This window comes from Hyla sarda, chromosome 5 (genome assembly GCF_029499605.1).
Source record: "Hyla sarda isolate aHylSar1 chromosome 5, aHylSar1.hap1, whole genome shotgun sequence".
NCBI classification, from domain to species: Eukaryota; Metazoa; Chordata; class Amphibia; order Anura; family Hylidae; genus Hyla; species Hyla sarda.
Genome location: NC_079193.1, coordinates 331608397 through 331633300, shown reverse-complemented (window position 1 = coordinate 331633300; position 24904 = coordinate 331608397). Strand labels below are relative to the sequence as shown.

Genomic DNA, 24904 nt, shown 5'->3' with positions numbered 1-24904 from the left:
CCAGGTTTTCATGACTTTCGACCCCCTATTCAGGCTGTTATCAGCAGCATCCCGGGGCCGTGACGTGACAATTACCCAGAAAACCCCTGTGCTGCAGAGAGCTCCCTGTGCTCGGCCTTAGCCCCTCCCATCTGATGAATATTCACACTGTCCTCCATCTGTTCTGCAGTGATTGGCTGATTATATGCCGGCTGATTCAGATCATAGCAGAGTCAGCAAACAGGCTGATTCTCTCCCCTCTCCTTGCTAATGTTTTTACACTGAGAACAGAGGAGAGGGGGGAGGGGAGGGAGCTGCCAGCGTAGGGCTGTCACACTGAGAATGGAGGGGAGGGAGAGTAGAGTTGTCACACTGAGCACTGGGGAGAGAGGAGTGCAGGGCAGAGAAGGGGGAGGTGATTGTGCCACTGTAAAGCTGTTTCACTGAGAGGAGGAGGGGGAGGGAGTGATTTTACAGTGTAAAACTGCAGCTTCAACTCCAGGGTCCCTCTCTCTGAGCACTGAGATAGTTTGTTTCCTCGTGGCCACCCTGCTGTATAGGGCTATGATTGGAGCTCAGTGTTATGTGGCCACCCTGCTGTATAGGGCTATGATTGGAGCTCAGTGTTATGTGGCCACCCTGCTGTATAGGGCTATGATTGGAGCTCAGTGTTATGTGGGAGTGAACTAGCAGAGCTGTGGGAGTGACTAACATAAGTTAGGGGTGGTAACAAGCTCTCTGCTCAGGCAGCTGAGAGCAGGAAATGTGAGCAGTGCATGCAGGGAAATGTAGTCTCTGACATCACAGGCATAGCCACCATAACCAGGAAGTAACTGGAATTTATGAGCTGAATAGTCTGTGAATGGGGGGCGGAAAAAAATCACAAACATGTCAGAGAGGTGATAGGTGAATATACTAGGGAATGGCTAGGTATTTTTTTTTTCTTTGCTGCATGGGATATCTCCTTTAAATGTTATCACTAAACGTCAAAAGACCAGGCTAGTGCAATGTAGTGGCCCAGTACGGGAGTTACGCCCCCCTACCCTTGCTGCCTTGTGAGGCAGCCTCCCCTTATGTATATATTGTTTGCTATGTGTTAAACTGTATAATGCATATAGAAAGTGTTATTACTTTAAGAGAGGTTAACATGTGATCACCAGTTGTCATGTGAGTTGTCATGTGAGTGTAACCCAGGAGGTATCAGTGACCATGTGACTTAAAGGGGTTCTCCACTGCCCCGTCTTCCAGAGCTCCGCTCACAGCGTCCGGAAGTTTATTACTCCAGACGCTGTTTGCGGGCTTCCGTGTTCGAGGCCACCCCATTGTGACGTCACGCCTGCCCCCTCAACGAAAGTCTATGGGAAGGGGGTGCGACCGCTGTCACGCCCCCTTCCCATAGACTTTCGTTGAGGGGGCGGGCGTGACATCACGATGGGGCGGCATAACACACGGAAGCCCGCAAACAGCGTCTGTAGTATTAAACTTCGGACGCTGCGAGCAAAGCTCTGGAAGACGGGGCAGTGGAGAACCCCTTTAAGGGTGACCTATGGGACCCCACCAGAGTCTCCCCTATAAAAGCCCTGGGAGGAGTCTCTTCACTCACTTTCTGCTGAGTTGCAGTGCAGTTAATTCCTAGAATGTGTCTGGAGTCCATTGGAGGCCTCAAGTCCGTCCAGCAGCCACAATTCTACAAGTAAGCTACAACCACAGCATAGTCAGTCTCAAGTCAAGTCAGTCACTGTCATCTATTGTCAAGTCAGAGTGGCCTGCACTAAAATTGTCCAAATCTACTGCAAGTCCCAGCAAGCCCTTAAGGTCTGTAAAGTCACTGGTCACCTCCGTGGGCCTGGCTGAACTGTATAGACTGTTCCATCTGTCACTCAGTAAAGCTACCGTTGTCCATAACTTGGTGTTGGAGTCATTATTGCCCCTGTGCCTAGCCCAGGATCCAGCGGTATACCTTTGGGTGGTGTTGAGGAGAAACCATGTCCTGGCATCATGAATACAAGGGGTTAATGCCATCTGCTCCTAGATTAATTCCATCTGCCCTGCATCTCACTCTTTACCACAGCAAGACTTGGGTTATGTGTGAGCTGAACAAGGCAATTTAATACTATATTTTAAGACCAATGAATAAAAAGATTGATGCTCTATAACTGTATCCACTAATGGAAACAATCAAAAAGCGTCATTGAAACACATCAAGCATTTTGATATTTTTTTTCCTGAAATCATGTTTTTAAATACAGAGAATTGACATTCTTTAAAACGTACCTGTCAGATCCCACACAAAAAAACTGTTATATGTTACTCAGTACCTCATCCTGACCATGTACATGTACTTTTTATGTCTTTATCACCTATTTTTTACTATAAAAAAAAAAGCATATTACAGCTGCTCAATGTCTTTTCCATCTTGTCAAAGGGAAGGGGCGTGTTCTTTTCTTGCCTGCACTGCCTGCACTGTGATGACTCCTCCCCCTCGCTCACTCTGCTGATTCATTGCTCTGGGAGCCTGGCAGCCCTACCCTGTAACCCTTTCTTTGCTGGATTTATGCTGCGTACACACACACACAATGATTATTGGAGATTGCCTGTACTCTACCAAAGACAATATGGTGAGTGTATAACTTACATCTTCCTATATCATTCATGAGCATCATCCTTCGGCAGTCCTGTAATGCAGGGACTTGTAGTTTTGGAATAGTTGGAGGTATAGTGTTTGCATAAGTGTTTTTTGCAGCAGTGTTGCCTTCAGCTGTGTGCCCACAGCTTTTGCAAAACTACAACTCCCAGCATGCCCAGACATCCTTTGACTGCCCAGGCATGCTTGAATTTGTAGTTTTGCAACAGCTGGAGGTGCATGTTTGGTAAAACTCTGTGTTACAGCAGTGTTGCTGCAGGCTGTGTTCCTGCTGTAGCCTTGTGAGTCAGCCATTTCGTGTCCATGACCCCTGGTTACAGTCATGCTGCTGTGGGGCTCTTCAGTGTCCCAGGAGGTATGGGGACCCCTAGTGGTGGGATTTTCAAAGGCAGTTTTCTTTAATAAAATGTGAATTTTTTTAAAGAAGTATATAAGAAAAACTATTGTTTTGCCAAAATGTACAACATATACGTTTTTATATCTGACAGTGCCCTTTTAACTATATCCATGCTGGACTTTAATTAAATGTATTTTCTCATTGCTGAAAATGATTTCAACACATCATCAAAACGCACCAAGCCTTTTAAATGGGCACTGTCAGATATAAAAACTTTTTATATGTTGTACATCTTCAAACAATAGTTTTTCTAATATACTTCTTTAAAATGTTTTCACAATTTATTAAAGAAAACTGCCCCATACCTCCTGGGACACTGATGAGTCCCACAGCAGCATGAGGGTGTCCAAGGGTCATGGACACGAGATGGCTGATTGACAAGGCTGCATGAGGAACACAGATTTTAGCAACACTGCTGTAACACAGAGTTTTACCAAACATGTGCCTCCAGCTGTTGCAAAACTACAACTCCAAGCATGGCTGGACAGTCAAAGGATGTCTGGGCATGCTGGGAGTTGTAGTTTTTGCAAACGCTGTAGGCACACAGCTGAAAGCAACACTGCTGCGAAAGAGATAGCCAAACACTGTACCTCCAACTATACCAAAACTACAATTTCGAGCATTACAGGACTGTCTAAGGATGACACACATGAATGACAGAGGAACAGAAAATGTATGCATAAAAAAACACTGTACTTTTAGCACTAAACCTTTGCACTAATTTTGGAAGATGTAAGTTATACACTCACCAAATTGGCCCTGTTTTGTCGGGTTTTGCTCAAGATTCTGGCGCATTGCGCCAAAAGTTCCATCTGCACCACAATGTGAGCCAGAATTGAAAAAAAAACCAGACTAAGGGTACATTCACACGAGCGGATTTATTTGCGGTTTCCTGCTGCTTATTTGAAAGGGGACGGGCTCTTCTCAGCTGTCTGCTGCAGATTTTCTGCTGCGTAATTTTCGCTGCGGAAAATCCGCCGCAAGCCCAATTGAAGTCAGTAGGGTCTGTGGCGGATTTTCCGCAGTGGAAATTATGCAGCGGAAAATCTGCTGCGGACAGCCGAGAAGAGCCCGTCCCCTTTCAAATACGCAACAGGAAACCAGCAAATAAATCTGCCCTTGTGAACGTACCCTTACTCTCCATTTTACTGAGAACCCCCCCCCCCCCCACACACACACACACACAAAAAAAAGTGGCGTGGCCATCGGGTAAAGGGGGCATGTCCCGACATTTTCACAAAAACCCAACATATTTACCAGGGGCGTTGTTAGGTCTCCCAAAACACCCGGGGCTAGAGCCCATAACCCCAGCCACGCCACTATCCACACCCTCGTTCACACCCTAATCACATCTAACCTCTTGTACAGTATGGTAGCAGCAATCACACTTCTATGACCCTCAGATCTTAGTATGTACAGACATAGGGGTGATAAGGGTGTGATATCATATCTGGACGTTCCCAGCGCCAACTTATTCAGTTGGCGTATGAAGCACTCAAAATCTCTGCCAACAGTCCCATATAAACCAGCATTGTTTAAGGGGAATGATAAATACAGTTGTCATTACTTCCCCAGGTTGTAAGTGGTATTACAATTTGGTTCCATTCACTACAATGCAACTGAGCTGCAATAATACACACAATCAGAGGACAGGTGTGGTGTTGTTCTTTGAAGAAATCGGCTTTGTGTTTCTAAGGCTACTTTCACACTGTCGTTTGTCTCCGGCAGTGTGAAGACTGTTATTTTTGGATCACGAATAACGGAAGAAAAATTTGTGCTAGCAAATAACGGGTCCTTAGGGATCCCATCATTGTGAATGAGATCCATCGGGAACCATCGGCATTCATTGGGACCCATCAGGTAATTGGCCCGGTTTCGTCTGGAAAAAAAAATAGAGCCCGACGACAGTGTGAAAGGAGCCTAACCCTGGATAACCCCTTTAATGCCTTTTCGGGGGGGGGGGGGGGGGGAGGGTTAAAAACCTATACAAACTCTGAGACACAGACAGGCCTGCATACACACACTCCTTGTTACTGACCAAAACCTGTATAGTGAGACCAATAATACCAATAATGCCAGTACAAAAAATGTAAAAGGGTCAGCACCTCAAAACAAAATCAAATATATACACAGGGGCACACTGATAGTGGACTGTGTTACTGGCAAGGTACAAATAATACTACCACACCATGACTACTATTTCAACTGACTAATGCCTGACTTACACTACCATACTGTTACTGAATAAAAGAATAAAATATGCTATACAAAGACCAATATTCTCCCATACAGTGACCATATAGAGGTATATACCTGCTGTGATTACCAGACCATTTAAGTGATTACAGCTACATCTAGCGACTCACAGGAGACGTCTGATCAGATTCGTTCACTTCTCCTTTTCTTCTTTATCTGTCAGGAAGACGTCTCCCAGCCAAGACTTGTCACTACATAATCTGCCAGACAAACATTTTAGTTTCCTTTCTATAGCAGCAACCTCTTTACAAACTCCCCATGTATATTGCCCCACGTTCTGTGACATCATTTTGTATATTGTCCCTGAACTGTGACATCACTGTGTATTATCTCTGTACTGCGACATCACTGTGTGCATTATCTCTGTACTGTGACATCACTGTGTGTATTATTCCTGGACTATGACATCACTGTGTGCATTATCCCTGTACTGTGACATCACTGTGTGTATTATCTCTGTACTGTGACATCCCTATCTATTATCCTTGTACTGTGACATCACTGTGTGTATTATTCCTGGACTGTAACATCACTGTGTGCATTATCCCTGTACTATGGCATCACTGTGTGCATTATCCCTGTACTGTGAAATCACTGTCTTCATTATCCCTGTACTGTGACCTCACTGTGTGTATTATCCCTGTATGGTGACATCACTGTGTGTATTATCTCTGTACTGTGACATCACTGTGTGTATTATCTCTGTACTGTGACATCCCTGTCTATTATCCCTGTACTGTGACATCACTGTATATAAACCCTATACAGTGATGTCACTGTGCACATTGTCTTATTCTGTGTCTGTGATGGCACCGTGTACATGGGGGTAGCAGTAGGCCATGTGGTAAGGGTGTGATGAGGGCAGATGGAATTACCCTAGGGGCAGATAGCATTGAACCCTTGTGTTCGTGACGCCAAAAGATGTGGTGAGGGTGTGATGAGGACATATGGCATTAACCCCTTGTGTTCATGATGCCAGGGCATGGTTTATCCTCTACACTACCAGAATGAATACCGCTGGATCCTGGGCTAGGCACGGGGGGCAAATAATGACTCCAACGCCAATTTACGGAACAACGCCAGCTTTACTGAGTCAGACAGGTGTAACAGTCTATACAGCTTGGCTAGGCCCAAAGAGGTGACCAGTGACTTCAGAGACCTCAGGGCTTGCTGGAACTTATGGTGGACTGGAACAATTTGCTGCAGAGCCACGCTGACTGAAGACAGATTGACTTGGACTGACTTGACTATGGCAGACAATGACTGACTTCACCCCTTCTGTAGCTTACCAGGCTTTGAATTGACCTGTGGGGTATTGTACTTTAGGATCCATGGCTGCGTGGTAGACTTTTAGGCCTCTTTAGGACTCCAGACACACACCTAGAACCTTACTGCAACTCAGCAAAGACTTTAAGAGAAAGAGGAGGCTCCACCCAGGGCTTATATGGGGGAGACTCTGGTGGGGTCCCATAGGTCACCCTTAGGTCACATGGTCACTGGTACCTCACTGGGTTACAATCACATGACAACAGGTCTTAAAGGCATAACACATTTTATATACAATACTCTGTATAACAAGCATAGAAGCAGATATACAAAGGAACAGATGATACAATCCAGGGGTCACTGTATGGAGGCTGCCTGACAGGGCAGCAAGGGTACAGGGGTGCAACTCCTGTACTGGGCCACCACAAACTCCTCCTCTTAACAACAGCCGTTGTCGGCGCCGAGTTCTGGAGGGTGGACGACATTAAAGTGGTGATAGCAAACAGTTCCTGGGCCATTTATGCCGAATGTTCTTCTCAGGCCATGGGGACGACTCCATGTGGCATTGGTGAGAATGTCCTTACAGGCTCCTTTGTTAGCAAGGGTATGAATAACTTTGATGGTTAGACATATGAGGTTTTTGAGTCTGGTAACGGCATACGTAAACACAGTTGATTTAGATCCGGCTGCCGGAGGCTTTCTACCCAAATGCCTTAGCTGCTGGGGCCCCTCGGCTATAGCTACTTCTCCCCAGAACACTATAGACAAGGATATACATTTTTAGACAACATAACAATATTACCTTTATACATGGTAGCTCTGTCACTATACGTGTTTTACCTGCGCTTCCAGTAGAACTCTCTGGCCAGTAGAGTACCCTGGACATGATGGACAGGTAAGTGGTTAGACATTTAGACATTATTGACTATTTTGGACTGGATAATATACACTGGTTAGTTACAGTCCTAACTAGGCATGACATTTGACTAGTTTATACACACAAAGCACTATGTACATGACATTAGCATTATCTATGCTAGACTGACTAAATATCAAGGCATTTTATACTGATAACGTTATACAAAGGTACTATTACTCTTTATACCTGGCTGGTAACTGTCATTGCAGTGAAGTAGTGGATACACTTCTCTTGACCAAGTCAGGATACCGCCTATGCAAATTGCCATGGACAAAAAGACATGGAACATTTCAGACATTGTATAAACACGTTATATACCCTTTATTACAATGTGCCTTAAACTATACAACAATATTTGCATTTACTGGTGCAAAAAGGAATAAGCCAAATATATTATTCAGAAAATATATTTTTAGAGTACCGCTCCACAGTTCTGGTACATTTAGAGTTCTCAGTAAAAGATCATGGCTATAAGTCGGGCACATACAAATGGTTACAGGAATTCTTGGTGTCCACCAGGCACTTTTCTTTAACGTTGCATTAACCTGGAAAAAAACAGTGGTTCCACAAAACACAGTTAGTCTCTTGACTGAACAGCAATGACATTAAACACAAATGCTTCAGCCTGGGAATTTTCCGTCCCAGCCCCACCTATCAGACTGCTTCCTAGGCTGGGGCATATAAGGAGGACCACGGGACAGTGTCCCCTCCAAAGGACTCACTCAGGTGTTCCAATTTACCCTGGTCAGGGTAGAATGAGTGATGGTGGGACTGATGGTAACCACCTTTTGAACTGCAGCAGTTTGCGCCACTGGGGGAATAGACGTTGGTGCCTATTGGGCCGGCCAAACCACCTGCTCAGCAGGAGTCAGCCGAGGCACTTTAGTTGGTGCCCGCCGGTTAGGCCTAACCTCCTCGACAACAGGAGTAGGCCTGGGCACATCTGTAGGGGACTTGGGATGATACTATGGTGCCATAACAGGCACCTTGGGCAAGAAGGTGTCTCCCTCTTCCTCAGGACGAGACTCTTTAAATTTAGGAGAGAGTATTCCAAAGGGATCTGTGTCCCAATCGTCTGAAGGAAATGATGCAAAGGTAATCTGCGTGTGGTTCTTCGGACAGGTCACCGCTGCCACCCACTCTCCTCTCATGCTTTGAAAAGGAGTGTATTCCACGATCTCCCTACTCTCAAAAGAATGTGGGGAGATAGTCCCTTTTTACTGCACGACAATTGACCAGGATGGTCCCACCATGACGAGAGTCGATGAGGGTGCCAAACCCCCGCACTTTGTCAGATTTCACAACTGTAGCTCTGCGCCTTTCCAGGGGTGGCTCTCCCTCTCGGGATGATCCAACATTCTGATGTATATGGGCCCCCAGGGTCTTGGTGTCTTGCCACTGCACCTGGAGCTCTTAAAAAGGTAGCACCTTTGGCCCATACTTTTTCCTTCTTTGTGCCCTCACCTCCTCCACTATTTCGGCCACCTGGGGCGTACTGCAGACTTCTGGACCTGGGGGGTTTGCTCCGGGCTAGGGGTAAAAGGAGGGGTAGAGAAAGTGGCCTCAGCCGGGGTACTCACTTCTGACTCCTCTGTAGGGATCTCCGCCCAGGATCCCTAGGTCTGGTGGTGAGAAGACAGCCTCACCGGCAACGCTGGTGCCAATGTTCCCTCTGCCGGGGGTTGCTGGTCAGTCTCCATCGTCCTCCGGCAGTGGCACTTGGTAGCAGGTCTCTTCGGCCCCGATGGAGGTTCGTTGTAGACGATCTGCCAACTCTTGAAACATGTGCACCGCTGCGACACTCCAGGCCTCCGGCGCCATCTTGGGACTCTCCGATCTCGTGCTTGCTTGTTCCACCATTTTGCTCCACTCACAGACTTCCAGCAAACTGAAGAGGTCCAGCGGCGTTGTTCCTTTTATACAGGACTTCGGAAAAATGGCCGCGTCAGTGGTGCAGCACTGACTTCCGCTCCCCCAGCAACAAGGGGTGTATCTTTCAGGTTCTACTTGGGATTCAATACAGCAGCATGGCTTCCACGCCCAGAGGCGGGACGCTGACCAGAGGGAGACATTTTAGCACACCTCTCTGGCACATCTTTAACCCTTTCAGGTACAGCCAGCACTTTGTTTCGCAGCATTACTTCGGACCGTACTTTACACATAGTCGGCACAATTCTTTCGCAGCTCACAATGGCAGATGAGAGACTTTTCTTCACCTCCCCTCTATTTCACAAGCGCCTCGGAATAAACACTTTTCACTGATAAAGTCCCGTACACTTTCTGGCGCAATTTTTGTCCCACACTCGTGCGTTTTACTCTGCAATTCTGGACACAGTTCAGACTTGGGGGGTACTTTTTGCATAAGGTGCACATCCGTATCCTGTTCGTGACGCCAAAAGTGGCGTGTGGTGAGGGTGTGATGAGGGCAGGTGGAATTACCCTAGGGGCAGATGGCATTAACCCCTTGTGTTTGTGACACCAGGGTGTGGTTTTACCTCTACACCACCCGAAGGTATGGTCGCTGTATCCTGGGCTAGGAACAGGGCAAATAATAACTCCAATGCCAAGTTACGGAACAACGGCAGCTTTACTGAGGCAGACAGATGGAATAGTCTTTACAGCTTAGTTACGCCCAAGGAGGTGACCAGTGACTTCAGAGACTTTAGGGCTCGCTGGGACTTGTAGTGGATTTTGGACAATTTGCTGCAAGCCCACACTAACTTTATGATTGACTAGACAGACTTCACCCCGTATGTAGCTTACCAGGTTTTCACTTTCACCTGTGGGGCACTTGGTTGGTGGAAGCGTGGCTGCGTGGTCGGCCTTGGGTCTCCTCAGGACACCAGACACTCTCTCCAGGCCTTGACTGTTCCTCAGCATGCTCTAAACTGAAACTGGAACTCCCTAGTAGTGTTGAGCGGCATAGGCCATATTCGAATTCGCGAATATTCGCGAATATATGGACGAATATTCGGCATATATTCGCGAATATTCGCATATTCCCGTTTTATTTTCGCATATGCGGAAATTCGCGTATGCGAACATTAACATAAGTGAATATTGGCATATGCAAAATTAACACGCACGTAAATTCGCATATGCGAAAATTAGCACATGCTAATTTTCGCATATGCGAATGTTCGCACGCCAGTCTCACACAGTAGTATTACAGCCTTCTTTACACCACACAAGCTGGAAACAGAGAGGGGTGATCACTGTGATGTGTACTGTGAAGAAAAAAAATAATAATAAAAAAAAAAAAGCGAATATTCGTAATTACGAATATATAGCGCTATATTCGCAAAATTCGCGAATTCGCGAATATGCGATATTCGCGAATAATATTCGAATTGCGAATATTCGCGAGCAACACTACTCCCTAGCTAGCTCCTCCAAGGGTTTTTATGGGGGAGACTCTGGAGGGGTCCTATAGGTCACCCTAAAAGTCACCTGATCACTGGTACCTTCCTTGGTTACAAGACTTGGTAACAACATTTAGGATCTATTCACAGGTACAGTATTCTGTGCAGATTTGATGTGCAGGATTTCAAGCTTTGTTCAGTCATTCAGTTCACATTGAAATCTGCAGCAGAAAATCCTGCGCATCAAATCTGTGCAGAATTCTGTACGTGTGAATAGACCATTAAAGGTACATAACGTCATACAGTATATATATTACATTAGATAATATAGGCACTTATAAACCATTTAACATACTCAGCTCAACCCCTTAAGGACCAAGGACTGGGGTGACTGCTGATATCTATCATCAGACACCCCGTGCAAATGCCCAGGGGGGTCCCCCCATGTCGAATTCACACCGTCAATTTGCGGCGATTCCAGGTCATACGGGTCTCCAGTGACCCGGAAAATAAGGGGGATCGAGGGTGTTCAAGACACCCACGATCCCCCTGAAGGGATAGGAGTGGGGAGGCAGGGGTACCACTCCTTCTATTCCTGCTATTGGTCGTTCAGAAGCACCGACCAATAGCAGATCGGGGGCGGGGGGGTTAATGTTCGGTTCCCCCATTCTACCCACCCACAGTAGGCTGGACAGAACGAGGAAACTGACGGGGACCATTTACGCCCCACAGGTGTCTGACAGATTTTTGGAACAGTGGTCCGTGGAAATGAAAAATGTAATTTTTCATTTGCACAGCCCACTGTTCCAAAGATCTGTCAAATGACAGTGGGGTGTAAATATTGACTGCACCCCTTATTAAATTCTGTGAGAGGTGTAGTTTCCAAAATGGGGACACATGTGGGGGGGTCCACTGTTCTGGCACCACGGGGGGCTTTGTAAATGCACATGGCCCCTGACCTCCATTCCAAACAAATTCTCTTTCCAAAAGCTCAATGGCGCTCCTCCTCTTCTGAGCATTGTAGTTCGCCAGCAGAGCACTTGACATCCACACATGGGGTATTTCCATACTCAGAAGAAATGGGGTTAAAAATGTGGGGGTCATTTTCTCCTATTAACCCTTGTAAAAATGTTAAATTTGGGGGAAAACCATCATTTTTGTGAAAAAAGTTTTTTTCATTTACACATCCAACTTTAACAAAAAGTCGTCAAACACCTGTGAGGTGTTAAGGCTCACTGTACCCCTTGTTACCTTCATTGGGGGGGTGTAGTTTCCAAAATAGCATGCCATTTTTTTTTCTGTTCTGGCACCATAGGGGCTTCCTAAATGTGACATGCCCCCCAAAAACCATTTCAGCAAAATTTGCTTTCCAAAAGCCAAATGTGACTCCCTCTCTTCTGAGTGTTGTAATTCACCCGCAGAGCATTTTACGTCCTAACATGGGGTATTTCCATACTCAGAAGAGATGGGGTTACAAATGTTAAGGGGCTTTTTCTCCCATTACCCTTTGTAAAAATGGTAAATTTCGGAAAAAAATGCACTTTAGAGAAAAAAAAAGTTTTTTCATTTACACATCCGACTTTAACTAAAAGCCGTCAAACACCTGTGGGGTGTTAAGGCTCACAGGACCCCTTGTTACATTCCTTGAGGGGTTCAGTTTCCAAAATGGTATGCCATGTGGGGGGTTTTCTGCGTTTCTGGCACCATAGGGGCTTTCTAAGTGCAACATGCCCCCCAAAAACCATTTCAGCAAAATCCCCTTGTTGCTCCTTCCCTCCTGAGCCCTCTACTACGCTCTCCCAACCACATATGAGGTATTTCCTTACTCGAGAGGAATCGGGTTACAAATTTTGGGGGCTTTTTCTCCCATTACTGCTTACAAAAATTCAAAAACTGGGTCTACAAGAACATGCGATTGTAAAAAATGAAGATTTTGAATTTTCTCCTTCACTTTGCTGCTAGTCCTGTGAAACACCTAAAGGGTTAACACACATACTGAATGTCATTTTAAATTCTTTTAGGGGTGCAGTTTTTATAATGGGGTCATTTGTTGGGTATTTCTAATATGAAGACCCTTCAAATCCACTTCAAAACTGAACTGGTCCCTGAAAAATTCCGATTTTGAAAATTTTTTGAAAAATTGGAAAATTGCTGCTGAACTTTGAAGCCCTCTGATGTCTTCCAAAAGTAAAAACACGTCAACTTTATGATGCACACATAAAGTAGACATATTGTATATTTTAATTAATATATAATTTATTTGGAATGTCTATTTTCCTTACAAACAGAGAGCTTCAAATACAACATTTTACATTTTTTCATCAAATTTTGGAATTTTTCACCAAGAAATTATGCAAGTATCGACAAAAATTTACCACTGACATAAAGTAGAATATGTCATGAAAAAAATAATCTCGGAATCAGAATGAAAAGTAAAAGAATTCCAGAGTTATCAATGCTTAAAGTGACAGTGGTCAGAATTGCAAAAAACGCTCTGGTCCTTAAGGTGAAAATGGGTTTGGTCATTAAGGGGTTAAGGGGGGGACTCAGGGGACACTGCAATAGTGTCCGCCAGACAGGACAGCAAGGGTACAGGGGTGCAACTCCTGTACTGGGCCGCCACACTTATACAACTTTATACAGTGCCATTGCACTGCTTTGTTAAATTGGCCCTAGTACTGCATGCTTCAGGCAAACTGTATCAGTAGAGGTAACATGGAAGGCATGGAGGCCTCCGGCTGTCATGATGACTGATTGGAACTGGATTGCATTGCAGGCAAGATCTCACAGGGTGGGCATTCCTCAGTGTGGCGACTACTAACTGTGTGCAGGGTGTATAAATCAGCTTTTGATGCCAGGGCACCGTTAACCTACAGGTTGAGATATCTTCTCCTGGGCTAAACGCCGGACAATGAAGACACTGATGCAAGGTTAAGGATAACTATCTTTACTGAGGCAGAATTGTTAAATCCGTCACAGTACAGACTTTGGTGCAGAGGGAAGTGCAGTGTGAACTAAGATAGACTGTCGCCTTGCTGGGATTTGTAGTTGCTAAGATTTGAGCTTAAATAGCAGCCCACACTGACTTGAAGACTTTAGAAAGACAGAAGAAAATGTTTTCCCCCTGGAATTTTATGCTCACCGCTAGGCTTTAAAGGAGATCTCCGGCGCAGACTTTTTCTATTCCATCCTGGCAGGGCTGCAAAAAAAGACAAAACAAACTTTCACTTACCTCCATATGTTCTCCCTGAGCTCCGCAACAGCTGATCGGTCGGCCGAGCTGTCTGCTTCCTACTTCCTTTAGCCCGGTACGTCACACGGTGCTTCAGCCCATCACCAGCCGAGGCGGGACATTGCTGCAGCTGGTGATAGGCTGAAGCGTCGTGTGACCTACCGGGCTAAAGGAAGTAGGAAGCAGACAGCCCGGCCGACCGATCAGCTGTTGCAGAGCTCCGGGAGAACATATGGAGGTAAGTGAAAGTTTGTTTTATCTTTTTTTGCAGCCCGGGCAGGATGGAATAGAAAAAGTCTGCGCCGGACATCTCCTTTAACTCTCACCTGCGCGAGTGGGTGTCCTGAGATTGGTGTGGCTGCAGATTTTGGATTTCTTCAAACACTTCTCCACACGCTCCAAATGTTGCCTACTGAGGAAGGGGTCGATTTGAAGCACCCTGAAGAGATTTAGTCTGAACAGAGCATTACAAAGACACACTGCCTACAAATAAGCCGGCTTTTCAAGTAAAACTAGCCGCCCACAGAACTGCTGCTCCAGCCGGGAGTTCTACTCACTGGGCACATCGATTTGCTCCACATGATGCTACCACCACGAACACCTCCATCGGAGTAAGCCAGTGAGTGTCTGTCATCACCACAGCCGCACACCGCTGCTACGGACCTCTGGCGTGGAAGTCTCCTGCCAGAGCCCCGCTCCCAAACCAAGTTAAGACAAACGTTCTGCAGCTAAGCCACCGCTCATATGTAACAACTGCTATCCATACCATCTTTGGCCCGTCGCAGTACAGGACCAGCGGACACGGTGAGCAACATTTAATTCTCTAAAGACTATGGGCAGCCCAGTCGAACTGTCATAAAGACTTTAAATTCAGTTATTCAATTGTCGGACCACCAGCATATTCCGGATAGTCGGCCAACTATTTAAAACAGCAGTGCTACATTTGTCATTATTAAAGGGGTTATCCAGGAAAAAACTTTTTTTTATATATCAACTGGCTCCAGAAAGTTAAACAGATTTGTAAATTACTTCTATTAAAAAATCTTAATCCTTTCAGTACTTATGAGCTTCTGAAGTTAAGGTTGTTCATTTCTGTCTAAGTGCTCTCTGATGACACATGTCTCGGGAACCGCCCAGTTTAGAAGCAAATCCCCATAGCAAACCTCTTCTAAACTGGACGGTTCCCGAGACACGTGTCATCACAGAGCACTTAGACAGAAAAAAACAACCTTAACTTCAGAAGCTCATAAGTACTGAAAAAATTAAGATTTTTTAATAGAAGTAATTTACAAATCTGTTTAACTTTCTGGAGCCAGTTGATATATATAAAAAAGTTTATTCCTGGAATACCCCTTTAATATATACCGTTAGGGCCCTATGGTTATTAATTACACTTACTATTGCTCTGTCAAATTGTTTTTTAATTGAGTATTTCACAATTTATGTTATGATTATATTTTAATAAAACTATGCATTATTCAAACTAACTGTTTTCAAACCATATTTTCACTGTGCACCCAGAAGGGTGGTATCCTTGAGGTGTGGTTGAAATTTTGATTTTAAATTTATTTTACTTGGTCGGTGGGGACCGATTTATCAACCACATTTAACCTCGGATACTAGGTTGTGAGCTGGACACATATTTTCATTTCCTTCTCCACATAGCACTGAACTGGACTGCACTCTACTGTAGCTCCTCACGGACTTAGACTAAACACTGTCTCTAGAGATCCTCCTCCCTAGCCCCCCCCCCACCCCCCACTACGTACACTATATAAAGGCCAAAGTTGGGGGGCTCCCATTGTGGCGTGAGCTGTTACCTGGGTCACTCTGCAGCAATCCCTTTTAAAGGTACAGTAATATCATTTACACAACACAGTGCAATATAACCAAATATAAGATGGAGTAGTGGGTCCAGCACAGTAGCAGCAAGGATGCCCGAGGCAATCTTTAGCCCAAAAGATGACATCCTGTGCTGGGACACCATATCAGATAGCCCTCTAAATGCTGCAGTCACTATTGATTGTGGTATTTAGGGCGTTAAATGACCAGCATGAACGCTGATGTTGGTTATTAGCGGCAGGTGTCAGCTGCAGATAGCCTATACCCACCGTGTACGGAGTTGATGAGTGGACTCTGCTTCTGAGCTCCCTCCATACATCCCTTTCTGACCACTGATGTATATAGCTGTATGGTGGTTTTGAAGGGGTTAAAAAGGAAAATAGCGGCAGGGGAACAAATCCACACTGTTATAGAGTGGGCTAGGCTAGGGGGTGGCGGTGTGATTTCATGTGCTTGCAGGAGTTTTTCTGTAATAACTGGGAATTCATCCATTGTCTGGGGCATCAGAGGCTGAGGCACTGGAAACCTTAAACACACCAATAGTCTTGTGGGTGAAATTCCATGTTTCTTGGCAAACAGTCTTAACTGTGTAAATCCCTAGATCGCTGCATGAAACAACATTTTATAATTTTTTGGCCATACGTAATCCTCTAGTAATTTCACACGTTATAAAAATGATGAGAGTGTAAAACATCTGCTGGGTAGAATGATCTATACCATATAATGGCCATGCCTGAGGTTCTGTGGGTGAGGGCCCTCAATGTAGCAGACAGACTGCATAACAGTATATTTAAAGGGGCTGAGTATGTTTTATCAAATATCTGAATATCAGTAAAACAACTGTAGCGTAATACCGCTGGTCCTGGGCTAGGCACGGGGGCAATGAAGACACTGACGCCAAGTTACGGACAAACGGTAGCTTTACTGAGGGTAGACAGGTGATACAGTCTATGCAGTACAGCCAATATCCCAAGGAGGTGACCAGTGACACAGGGGACCTCACAGGCTTTCTGGGACTTGCAGTAGTTAGACAGACTTTGGTGCAGGCCACGGTGACTAAACAGTAGACTTGACTTGACTGACTTGATGACTGACAATTAGATGTCTTTCGCTTACTTGCAATTGACAGGTGCTGCAGACTTTAGGCTTGAGGCCTCCAATGCTTCGGACACACACTCTGAGACGACTGCATTGGACCTCAGGAACTAAGAGCATGGAAAGAGAGAGATTGCAGCCCCTCCCCTGGTTTTATAGGGGGGCTGTGCAAGGAGCCCATAGGTCACTTGGGGGGGGGGTCACCTGGTCACTAGTGCCTCCTTGGTAACAAGCCCATGGTATAACTTTAATCACATGGTACAAACTATTAAAAGTGCAATACACTTTATAAGGGATAACACTGCAGGGAGCCCTGGGGACATAGAGGGACTCTGCCTGACAGGGCAAGAGAAGGGTATGGGGAAACACCATCCCATACTGGGCCACCACACAACTCCATCATTTCCCCAGTGATCAGCTGATAAATCTACACATTTTCATCAATTGCTTGGTGTTAACCTATCAAAAATCCTCCTTTGTTGGCCATGTAGGGCTTAGTAAACAATTGCCTTGGACATCAACACTCGTGTAAGAGGAAGGGGTCAGCCCTAACAATACTATTACCTGGTCTGACCCTGTGCTGTAAATGAGCGCTGATCATATAGATCGGCGCTCGTTTACAAAGCCTTTACACAAGCACCATGCGGAGAGGGACGCACAAACAATCACTAAGTGTTTTGTGTGGCCCTTTGCTGCCCATCAGTCATCGGCCACACATCAACTACTACAAGATGAGATATGCGGCTGACAGACAAGGATTTTTTTTTGACCAGTCAAAACTATACAACCAGCCGAAAAATGAGTTTTACCAATTATAGTCTAGCAGAACAGGGCCCTAAGACTCTTTCTAAACCAGTTTGGTTGAGAAACTATATTACCCCTTCAGATCCATTTATTGGCCTCAAAAAGCAAATACAAGCTAGTGAAGGTTGGCATTGCTAACATTGCTTACATCTTATCTGTAGTTGATTTCACTCATTTACTGTGAATGGAGTATATTGAAGGCAGACTAGATCTTTGCCTCAAAGTCACTGACTATAACTTAATCTCAGTGTACCCCACAAGGATTATATACAAAATATGTGGGAACCGGGGGGGGGGGGGGGGCTGTGACCGCTGGGAATTACTCATCTTTCTCCCTGAGTCTGCTGTACTGTGCTTGGTTTCTTAATCCAATCACTGCATTCTGCTCTGTAACCCCCTCCTCTCCATTTTTATTCTGTATTCTGACAGGACAGGAGTGAGCACAGAGCAGTGCTAGTCCCGCCCTCACTTACTGGACTCTGTCCAGGTCTGTACATCAGCTGATACGAAGTTGATGCAGCAGCCAAATAGAATTATGTTCTGAATGGTATGGGGACCCCCAGTGGTCTTTTTTTTTTTTTTTTTTTTTATAAGCCATGCTTTATATTAAACATTTTTATGAAGTATATTACAAAAGTTTATATTTTGCTAAGATGTACAACATATAAAAAGTTTTTGAATCTGACAGTGTCCATTTAATGACAGGGCCAATTTTCATTTTGCGTTTTGGCTTTTCCCTCCTCGCTCCTTACACCCCTCACAGGTGCAAAAGAAATTTCCAGGCAGCCTGTTATTCATTGCTCTTGTTTGTTGTTGTTTTTCAGCACTTGTTTTGGTTCTGGTCTTGCTCCTGCTTTGCTAAACTGAATATATTTAACTTTTGGCTATTGTCACTTGACCATTCTACTGTCTTCCATTTCGGTACTGATTTTCCTTTTGTTTGTGCATTTTCCTGTCTTTTTGTTTTTTTGCCTGTTAACTCTTCGTATTCCAACTTAGTTTCCCTGACCTTTGTACAGTTCTGTTTATTGTTTTGACTTGAGACACCCCTGCACTTTATTTCAGCCCAGAGATGGTCAACCAGGATAAGATGTCTGATCGCGGGGGGGGGGGGGGGGGGGGCGCCGCTGGGACCCCCCGTGATCTCCCTGCAGCACCCGCATTCTATGCGGGAGCTGTGTCTCCAGTTTCGGAAACCTCCGAGTTTCCGGGACTGGGGATGTGACGTCACGCCACGCCCCCTCCATTCATGTCTATGGGAGGGGGCGTGATGGGCACCCAGTCCCCCCCCCCCCCCAGGTTGCCTGTATACTGAAAGCGACAATCTGACAAAACAGAAGCAGGTTAGGGACTAACAACCACGATTGCACTCCAGAAGTCCCTATCAGCCCCCCTGAAGGACCATTACCAGTATTTTAATCCATTTGATGTGGTATCTAAAGGGGTTATACTGATAACAGGCATTAGTCATCATCTATGACATGAGTACATCTCCTGCGCCCACTTCATAGACTATTAACTCTTCATGATGTAAATATCAGGAATTTAAAGTTAACATATTTCTGCCCATGACATAACTATAAGTTATAGGGTGGAAATGGGTTAAAGGGGGCTTCCCATAGAGAATATTTTAATTCAAATTCTAAACAATATTTTAGTTAAAATAATTATCCTGTGAAAACGTATAACTATTACTTGCAATTACCAGTGCCATCTGGTGTACAAAGTGCATAGGAATGTGCACATCTACCTACTAAGCTGGCTGCTGGTGGACATTTAGTCACTCATCCCAAAGCCAGGTCTCAGCATAGTGATCCTCTGTTCACTACAGAATAACAAATAGAAATAGCTTTCTACCCTGCTTGTCAGAGAAGGACCAGGGCCTCTGCAGTAACATGGCAGTAAAGCTAAGAAGACTTAATCTCAGCTTGTTAGGGTTGGAAAGTTTGATTGGACAGTAAGAACATACTGTGGTGTCAGCTGCCAGAGAAGGAAGGAGACTGATTCTGTCAGAGCAGCACATATTAACAGCAGCACCAGCAGAAGGATAAGGCAGGGTTCACACTGAGGAATCTCCATTCGTAGAAATTCCGTCTGGAAATTCCGAGTGCACCCGGCGACAACCAAATCAGTTGCCACTAGGGGCACACGGACATTGCCATCCCCATAGATGGCAATGTATTCTGCATGGATTCCTCCAAAAGAATGAGCAGGATTATTCTTTCGGAGGTGGAATTCCTTTAGTCTGCACTGTGCAGAGGAATCCCATTGTCAGCAATGGTAATTACGCTTGAAAATTCCAAGTACTTTATAAAGGCTATAAACAAAATTAAAAAACTTTTGGTATGAAAATTGTTAATGGGATAACCTGTTTTCTAAATCAGACAAACCCTTCATTTTTATTGGCCTAGATGATTTGATCATGACCATATGTCTTTACAGGCTGCATTTATAGAGTGCAGGAGTAAATTGACCCCTTCACTGAGCTTCATCATTGATTGGATAATGTAAAGAAATTTGGTAACATTCAAAAACCCGGCCCTGGGCGGCATGTTTTGTCTAAGTATAGTCATAAGTTGTGTCCATGTATAGTCATACGCTTGTGTCCAGCTGCATTATAATTGCTGTTGTTTCTTTCAACAAAACATAAATCAATGATTCTAAGCCCAAATGAGAATAAGCATGTGCACCACATGTCCTGTGTGTAGCCTGTTTGTGTCCAAGCAACCAGCATATTATGATCTCTGTTGTTAAAAAAAAGGAAGAAAATCCAACATACAGTATCCTATGAGACAGTCCTAAAGCCAGGACACAAATGTATATGAGGTCATTTAGAAGAAGCTCTTTATAAAGCTCTGAAAGAAAATATCATCAGTAAATATACTGGGGGACATATTCAAAATGTTTTGCGCCACCTTTTCACCTTTCATATCAGGGGTGTCATCGAATTAAAGGGGTTATCCACCATAAGGTGATTTAAGTACGTAACTGCCAGACAGTAATGGACATGCTTAGGAAGGTTCCGCACTTGTCTTGTGGCTAGATGGCTATATTGTGAAATTATCATAATGATAGGATGTTTTTGTGAACTGGCTATTTCCTGTTGGAAATGGTTCCATTAAGCTACAAATCCCATGATTCCTTGTTTGTAAGTGTGAGGTCACTTTTCTCCCTCCCACGCATCAACCACCCCACCCATTGAAACACACCAGTAATCCCTTCAATGCAATAGACCAGTGTTTTCTTACCAAGTTGCCTCCAGCTGTTGCAAAACTACAATTCTTGCAGAATGATCTCCCTCCCACCCAGCAGACGCTCCACCGATTGAAGCAAAAACAGGCTTCCTCTGAACACTTGACTAGGGATGTATTGTCTCGGGCCGCACTGCAACCTGGGAAAATCTGAGATGACACTTGTTATGTGTGCTATTAAAGTGTACCTGTCATAAACAAAAACTTTTTCTATAATGTAAATAATACCATAATGGCCCTAATTTACTATTGCAAACCCGACATGTTTTGTCGGGTTGTGCGCCAGATTCTGTCGCATTGCGCCAGAAATTCTGTCTGTGCCAGAATTTGCGCCAAAATTGAAAAAACCCGACTAACTCTCCATTTTGCAAAGAAAACACGAAAAAGGGGAGTGGCTGCCGGGAAAATTGGGCGGGGTCTCCAAAAAGGGGCGTGTTCCCGACATTTTCACAAAAAAACAACATATTTACTAAGGTTTCCACATAAAATGTGGTGGATTTGAGCTGAGGAAAACCAGACAGATCAGAGCATGTGTAAAAAAAAGCGAAGTGTAGGGAAAGTGGAAAATGTACGGAAACCTTAGTAAATACCATGGAAAATAAATTGTAGGGAATTAAAACCCACAAAGAAACCTGCACTCCACTCTTAGTAAATAAGGGCCAATATGTATATTTGTAATATACATTGGTTGAAATGTGTATATTTTTGTCCCTACAGCTATTGCAAGTGTGTCTTAATATAAAGTCCAAATACAGGAAGTTTGGAATGGAGAAGCAGGGCTCTGTACACCGAGAAAAAGCAGGGCTCTGTACACTGAGGATAAGCAGGGCTCTGTGCACTGAGGATAAGCAGGGTTCTGCGCACTGAGGATAAGCAGGGCTCTGCGCACTGAGGATAAGCAGAGCTCTGCGCACTGAGGACAAGCAGGGCTCTGCGCACTGAGGACAAGCAGGGCTCTACGCAGTGAGGACAAGCAGGGCTCTGTACACTGAGGACAAGCAGGGCTCTGTACACTGAGAACAAACAGGGCTCTGTTCACTGAGGACAAGCAGGGCTCTGTACACTGAGGACAAGCAGGGCTCTGTACACTGAGGACAAGCAGGGCTCTGTACACTGAGGACAAGCAGGGCTCTGTACACTGAGGATAAGCAGGGCTCTGTGCACTGAGGACAAGCGGGGCTCTGTGCACTGAGGATAAGCAGGGCTCTGTGCACTGAGGATAAGCAGTGCTCTGCGCACTGAGGACAAGCAGGGCTCTGCGCACTGAGGACAAGCAGGGCTCTGCGCAGTGAGGACCAGCCGGGCTCTGTACACTGAGGACAAGCAAGGCTCTGTACACTGAGGACAAGCCGGGCTCTGTACACTGAGGACAAGCAGGGCTCTGTACACTGAGGACAAGCCGGGCTCTGTACACTGAGGAAAAGCAGGGCTCTGTACACTGAGGACAAGCCGGGCTCTGTACACTGAGGACAAGCAAGGCTCTGTACACTGAGGACAAGCCGGGCTCTGTACACTGAGGACAAGCAGGGCTCTGTACACTGAGAACAAGCCGGGCTCTGTACACTGAGGAAAAGCAGGGCTCTGTACACTGAGGACAAGCCGGGCTCTGTACACTGAGGACAAGCAGTGCTCTGTACACTGAGAACAAGCAGGGCTCTGTACACTGAGAACAAACAGGGTTCTGTACACTGAGGACAAGCAGGGTTCTGTACACTGAGGACAAGCAGGGCTCTGTACACTGAGGATAAGCAGGGTTCTGTACACTGAGGATAAGCAGGGCTCTGTGCACTGAGGATAAGCAGGGCTCTGTGCACTGAGGATGAGCAGGCCTCTGCGCACTGAGGACAAGCAGGGCTCTGCGCAGTGAGGACAAGCAGGGCTCTGCACACTGAGGACAAGCAGGGCTCTGTACACTGAGGATAAGCAGGGCTCTGTACACTGAGGACAAGCAGGGCTCTGTACACTGAGGACAAGCAAGGCTCTGTACACTGAGGACAAGCCGGGCTCTGTACACTGATGGCAAGCAGGGCTCTGCACACTGAGGATAAGCAGGGCTCTGTACACTGAGGACCAGCCGGGCTCTGTACACTGAGGACAAGCAAGGCTCTGTACACTGAGGACAAGCCGGGCTCTGTACACTGAGGACCAGCCAGGCTCTGTACACTGAGGACAAGCAAGGCTCTGTACACTGAGGACAAGCCGGGCTCTGTACACTGAGGACAAGCAAGGCTCTGTACACTAAGGACAAGCCGGGCTCTGTACACTGAGGACAAGCAGGGCTCTGTAAACTGAGGACAAGCCAGGCTCTGTACACTGAGGAAAAGCAGGGCTCTGTAAACTGAGGACAAGCCAGGCTCTGTACACTGAGGAAAAGCAGGGCTCTGTACACTGAGGACAAGCAGGGCTCTGTACACTGAGGACAAGCAAGGCTCTGTACACTGAGGACAAGCCGGGCTCTGCACACTGAGGACAAGCAAGGCTCTGTACACTGAGGACAAGCCGGGCTCTGTACACTGAGGACAAGCAAGGCTCTGTACACTGAGGACAAGCCGGGCTCTGTACACTGAGGACCAGCCAGGCTCTGTACACTGAGGACAAGCAAGGCTCTGTACACTGAGGACAAGCCGGGCTCTGTACACTGAGGACAAGCAAGGCTCTGTACACTGAGGACAAGCCGGGCTCTGTACACTGAGGACAAGCAGGGCTCTGTAAACTGAGGACAAGCCAGGCTCTGTACACTGAGGAAAAGCAGGGCTCTGTAAACTGAGGACAAGCCAGGCTCTGTACACTGAGGAAAAGCAGGGCTCTGTACACTGAGGACAAGCAGGGCTCTGTACACTGAGGACAAGCCGGGCTCTGTACACTGAGGACCAGCCAGGCTCTGTACACTGAGGACAAGCAAGGCTCTGTACACTGAGGACAAGCCGGGCTCTGTACACTGAGGACAAGCAGGGCTCTGTAAACTGAGGACAAGCCAGGCTCTGTACACTGAGGAAAAGCAGGGCTCTGTACACTGAGGGCAAGCAGGGCTATGTATACTGAGGACAAGCAGGGCTATGTACACTGAGGACAAGCAGGGCTCTGTACACTGAGGACAAGCCGGGCTCTGTAAACTGAGGACAAGCCAGGCTCTGTACACTGAGGAAAAGCAGGGCTCTGTAAACTGAGGACAAGCCAGTCTCTGTACACTGAGGAAAAGCAGGGCTCTGTACACTGAGGACAAGCAGGGCTCTGTACACTGAGGACAAGCCGGGCTCTGTACACTGAGGACCAGCCGGGCTCTGTACACTGAGGACCAGCCGAGCTCTGTACACTGAGGACAAGCAAGGCTCTGTACACTGAGGACAAGCCGGGCTCTGTACACTGAGGACAAGCAGGGCTCTGTAAACTGAGGACAAGCCAGGCTCTGTACACTGAGGACAAGCAGGGCTCTGTACACTGAGGGCAAGCAGGGCTATGTATACTGAGGACAAGCAGGGCTATGTACACTGAGGACAAGCCGGGCTCTGTACACTGAGGATAAGCAGGGCTCTGTACACTGAGGACAAGCCGGGCTCTGTACACTGAGGACAAGCAAGGCTCTGTACACTGAGGACAAGCCGGGCTCTGTACACTGAGGACAAGCAGGGCTCTGTACACTGAGGACAAGCCGGGCTCTGTACACTGAGGAAAAGCAGGGCTCTGTACACTGAGGACAAGCCGGGCTCTGTACACTGAGGACAAGCAGTGCTCTGTACACTGAGAACAAGCAGGGCTCTGTACACTGAGAACAAACAGGGTTCTGTACACTGAGGACAAGCAGGGTTCTGTACACTGAGGACAAGCAGGGCTCTGTACACTGAGGATAAGCAGGGTTC

The 24904-nt window shown here is 46.1% G+C and overlaps 1 protein-coding gene across 1 annotated transcript in view; it reads left to right on the top strand.

The window, feature by feature from the left end:
- Positions 1-24904, top strand: part of MATN2 (matrilin 2) — a 223629-nt gene that overhangs the window by 2549 nt on the left and 196176 nt on the right. The window lies entirely within an intron of this gene.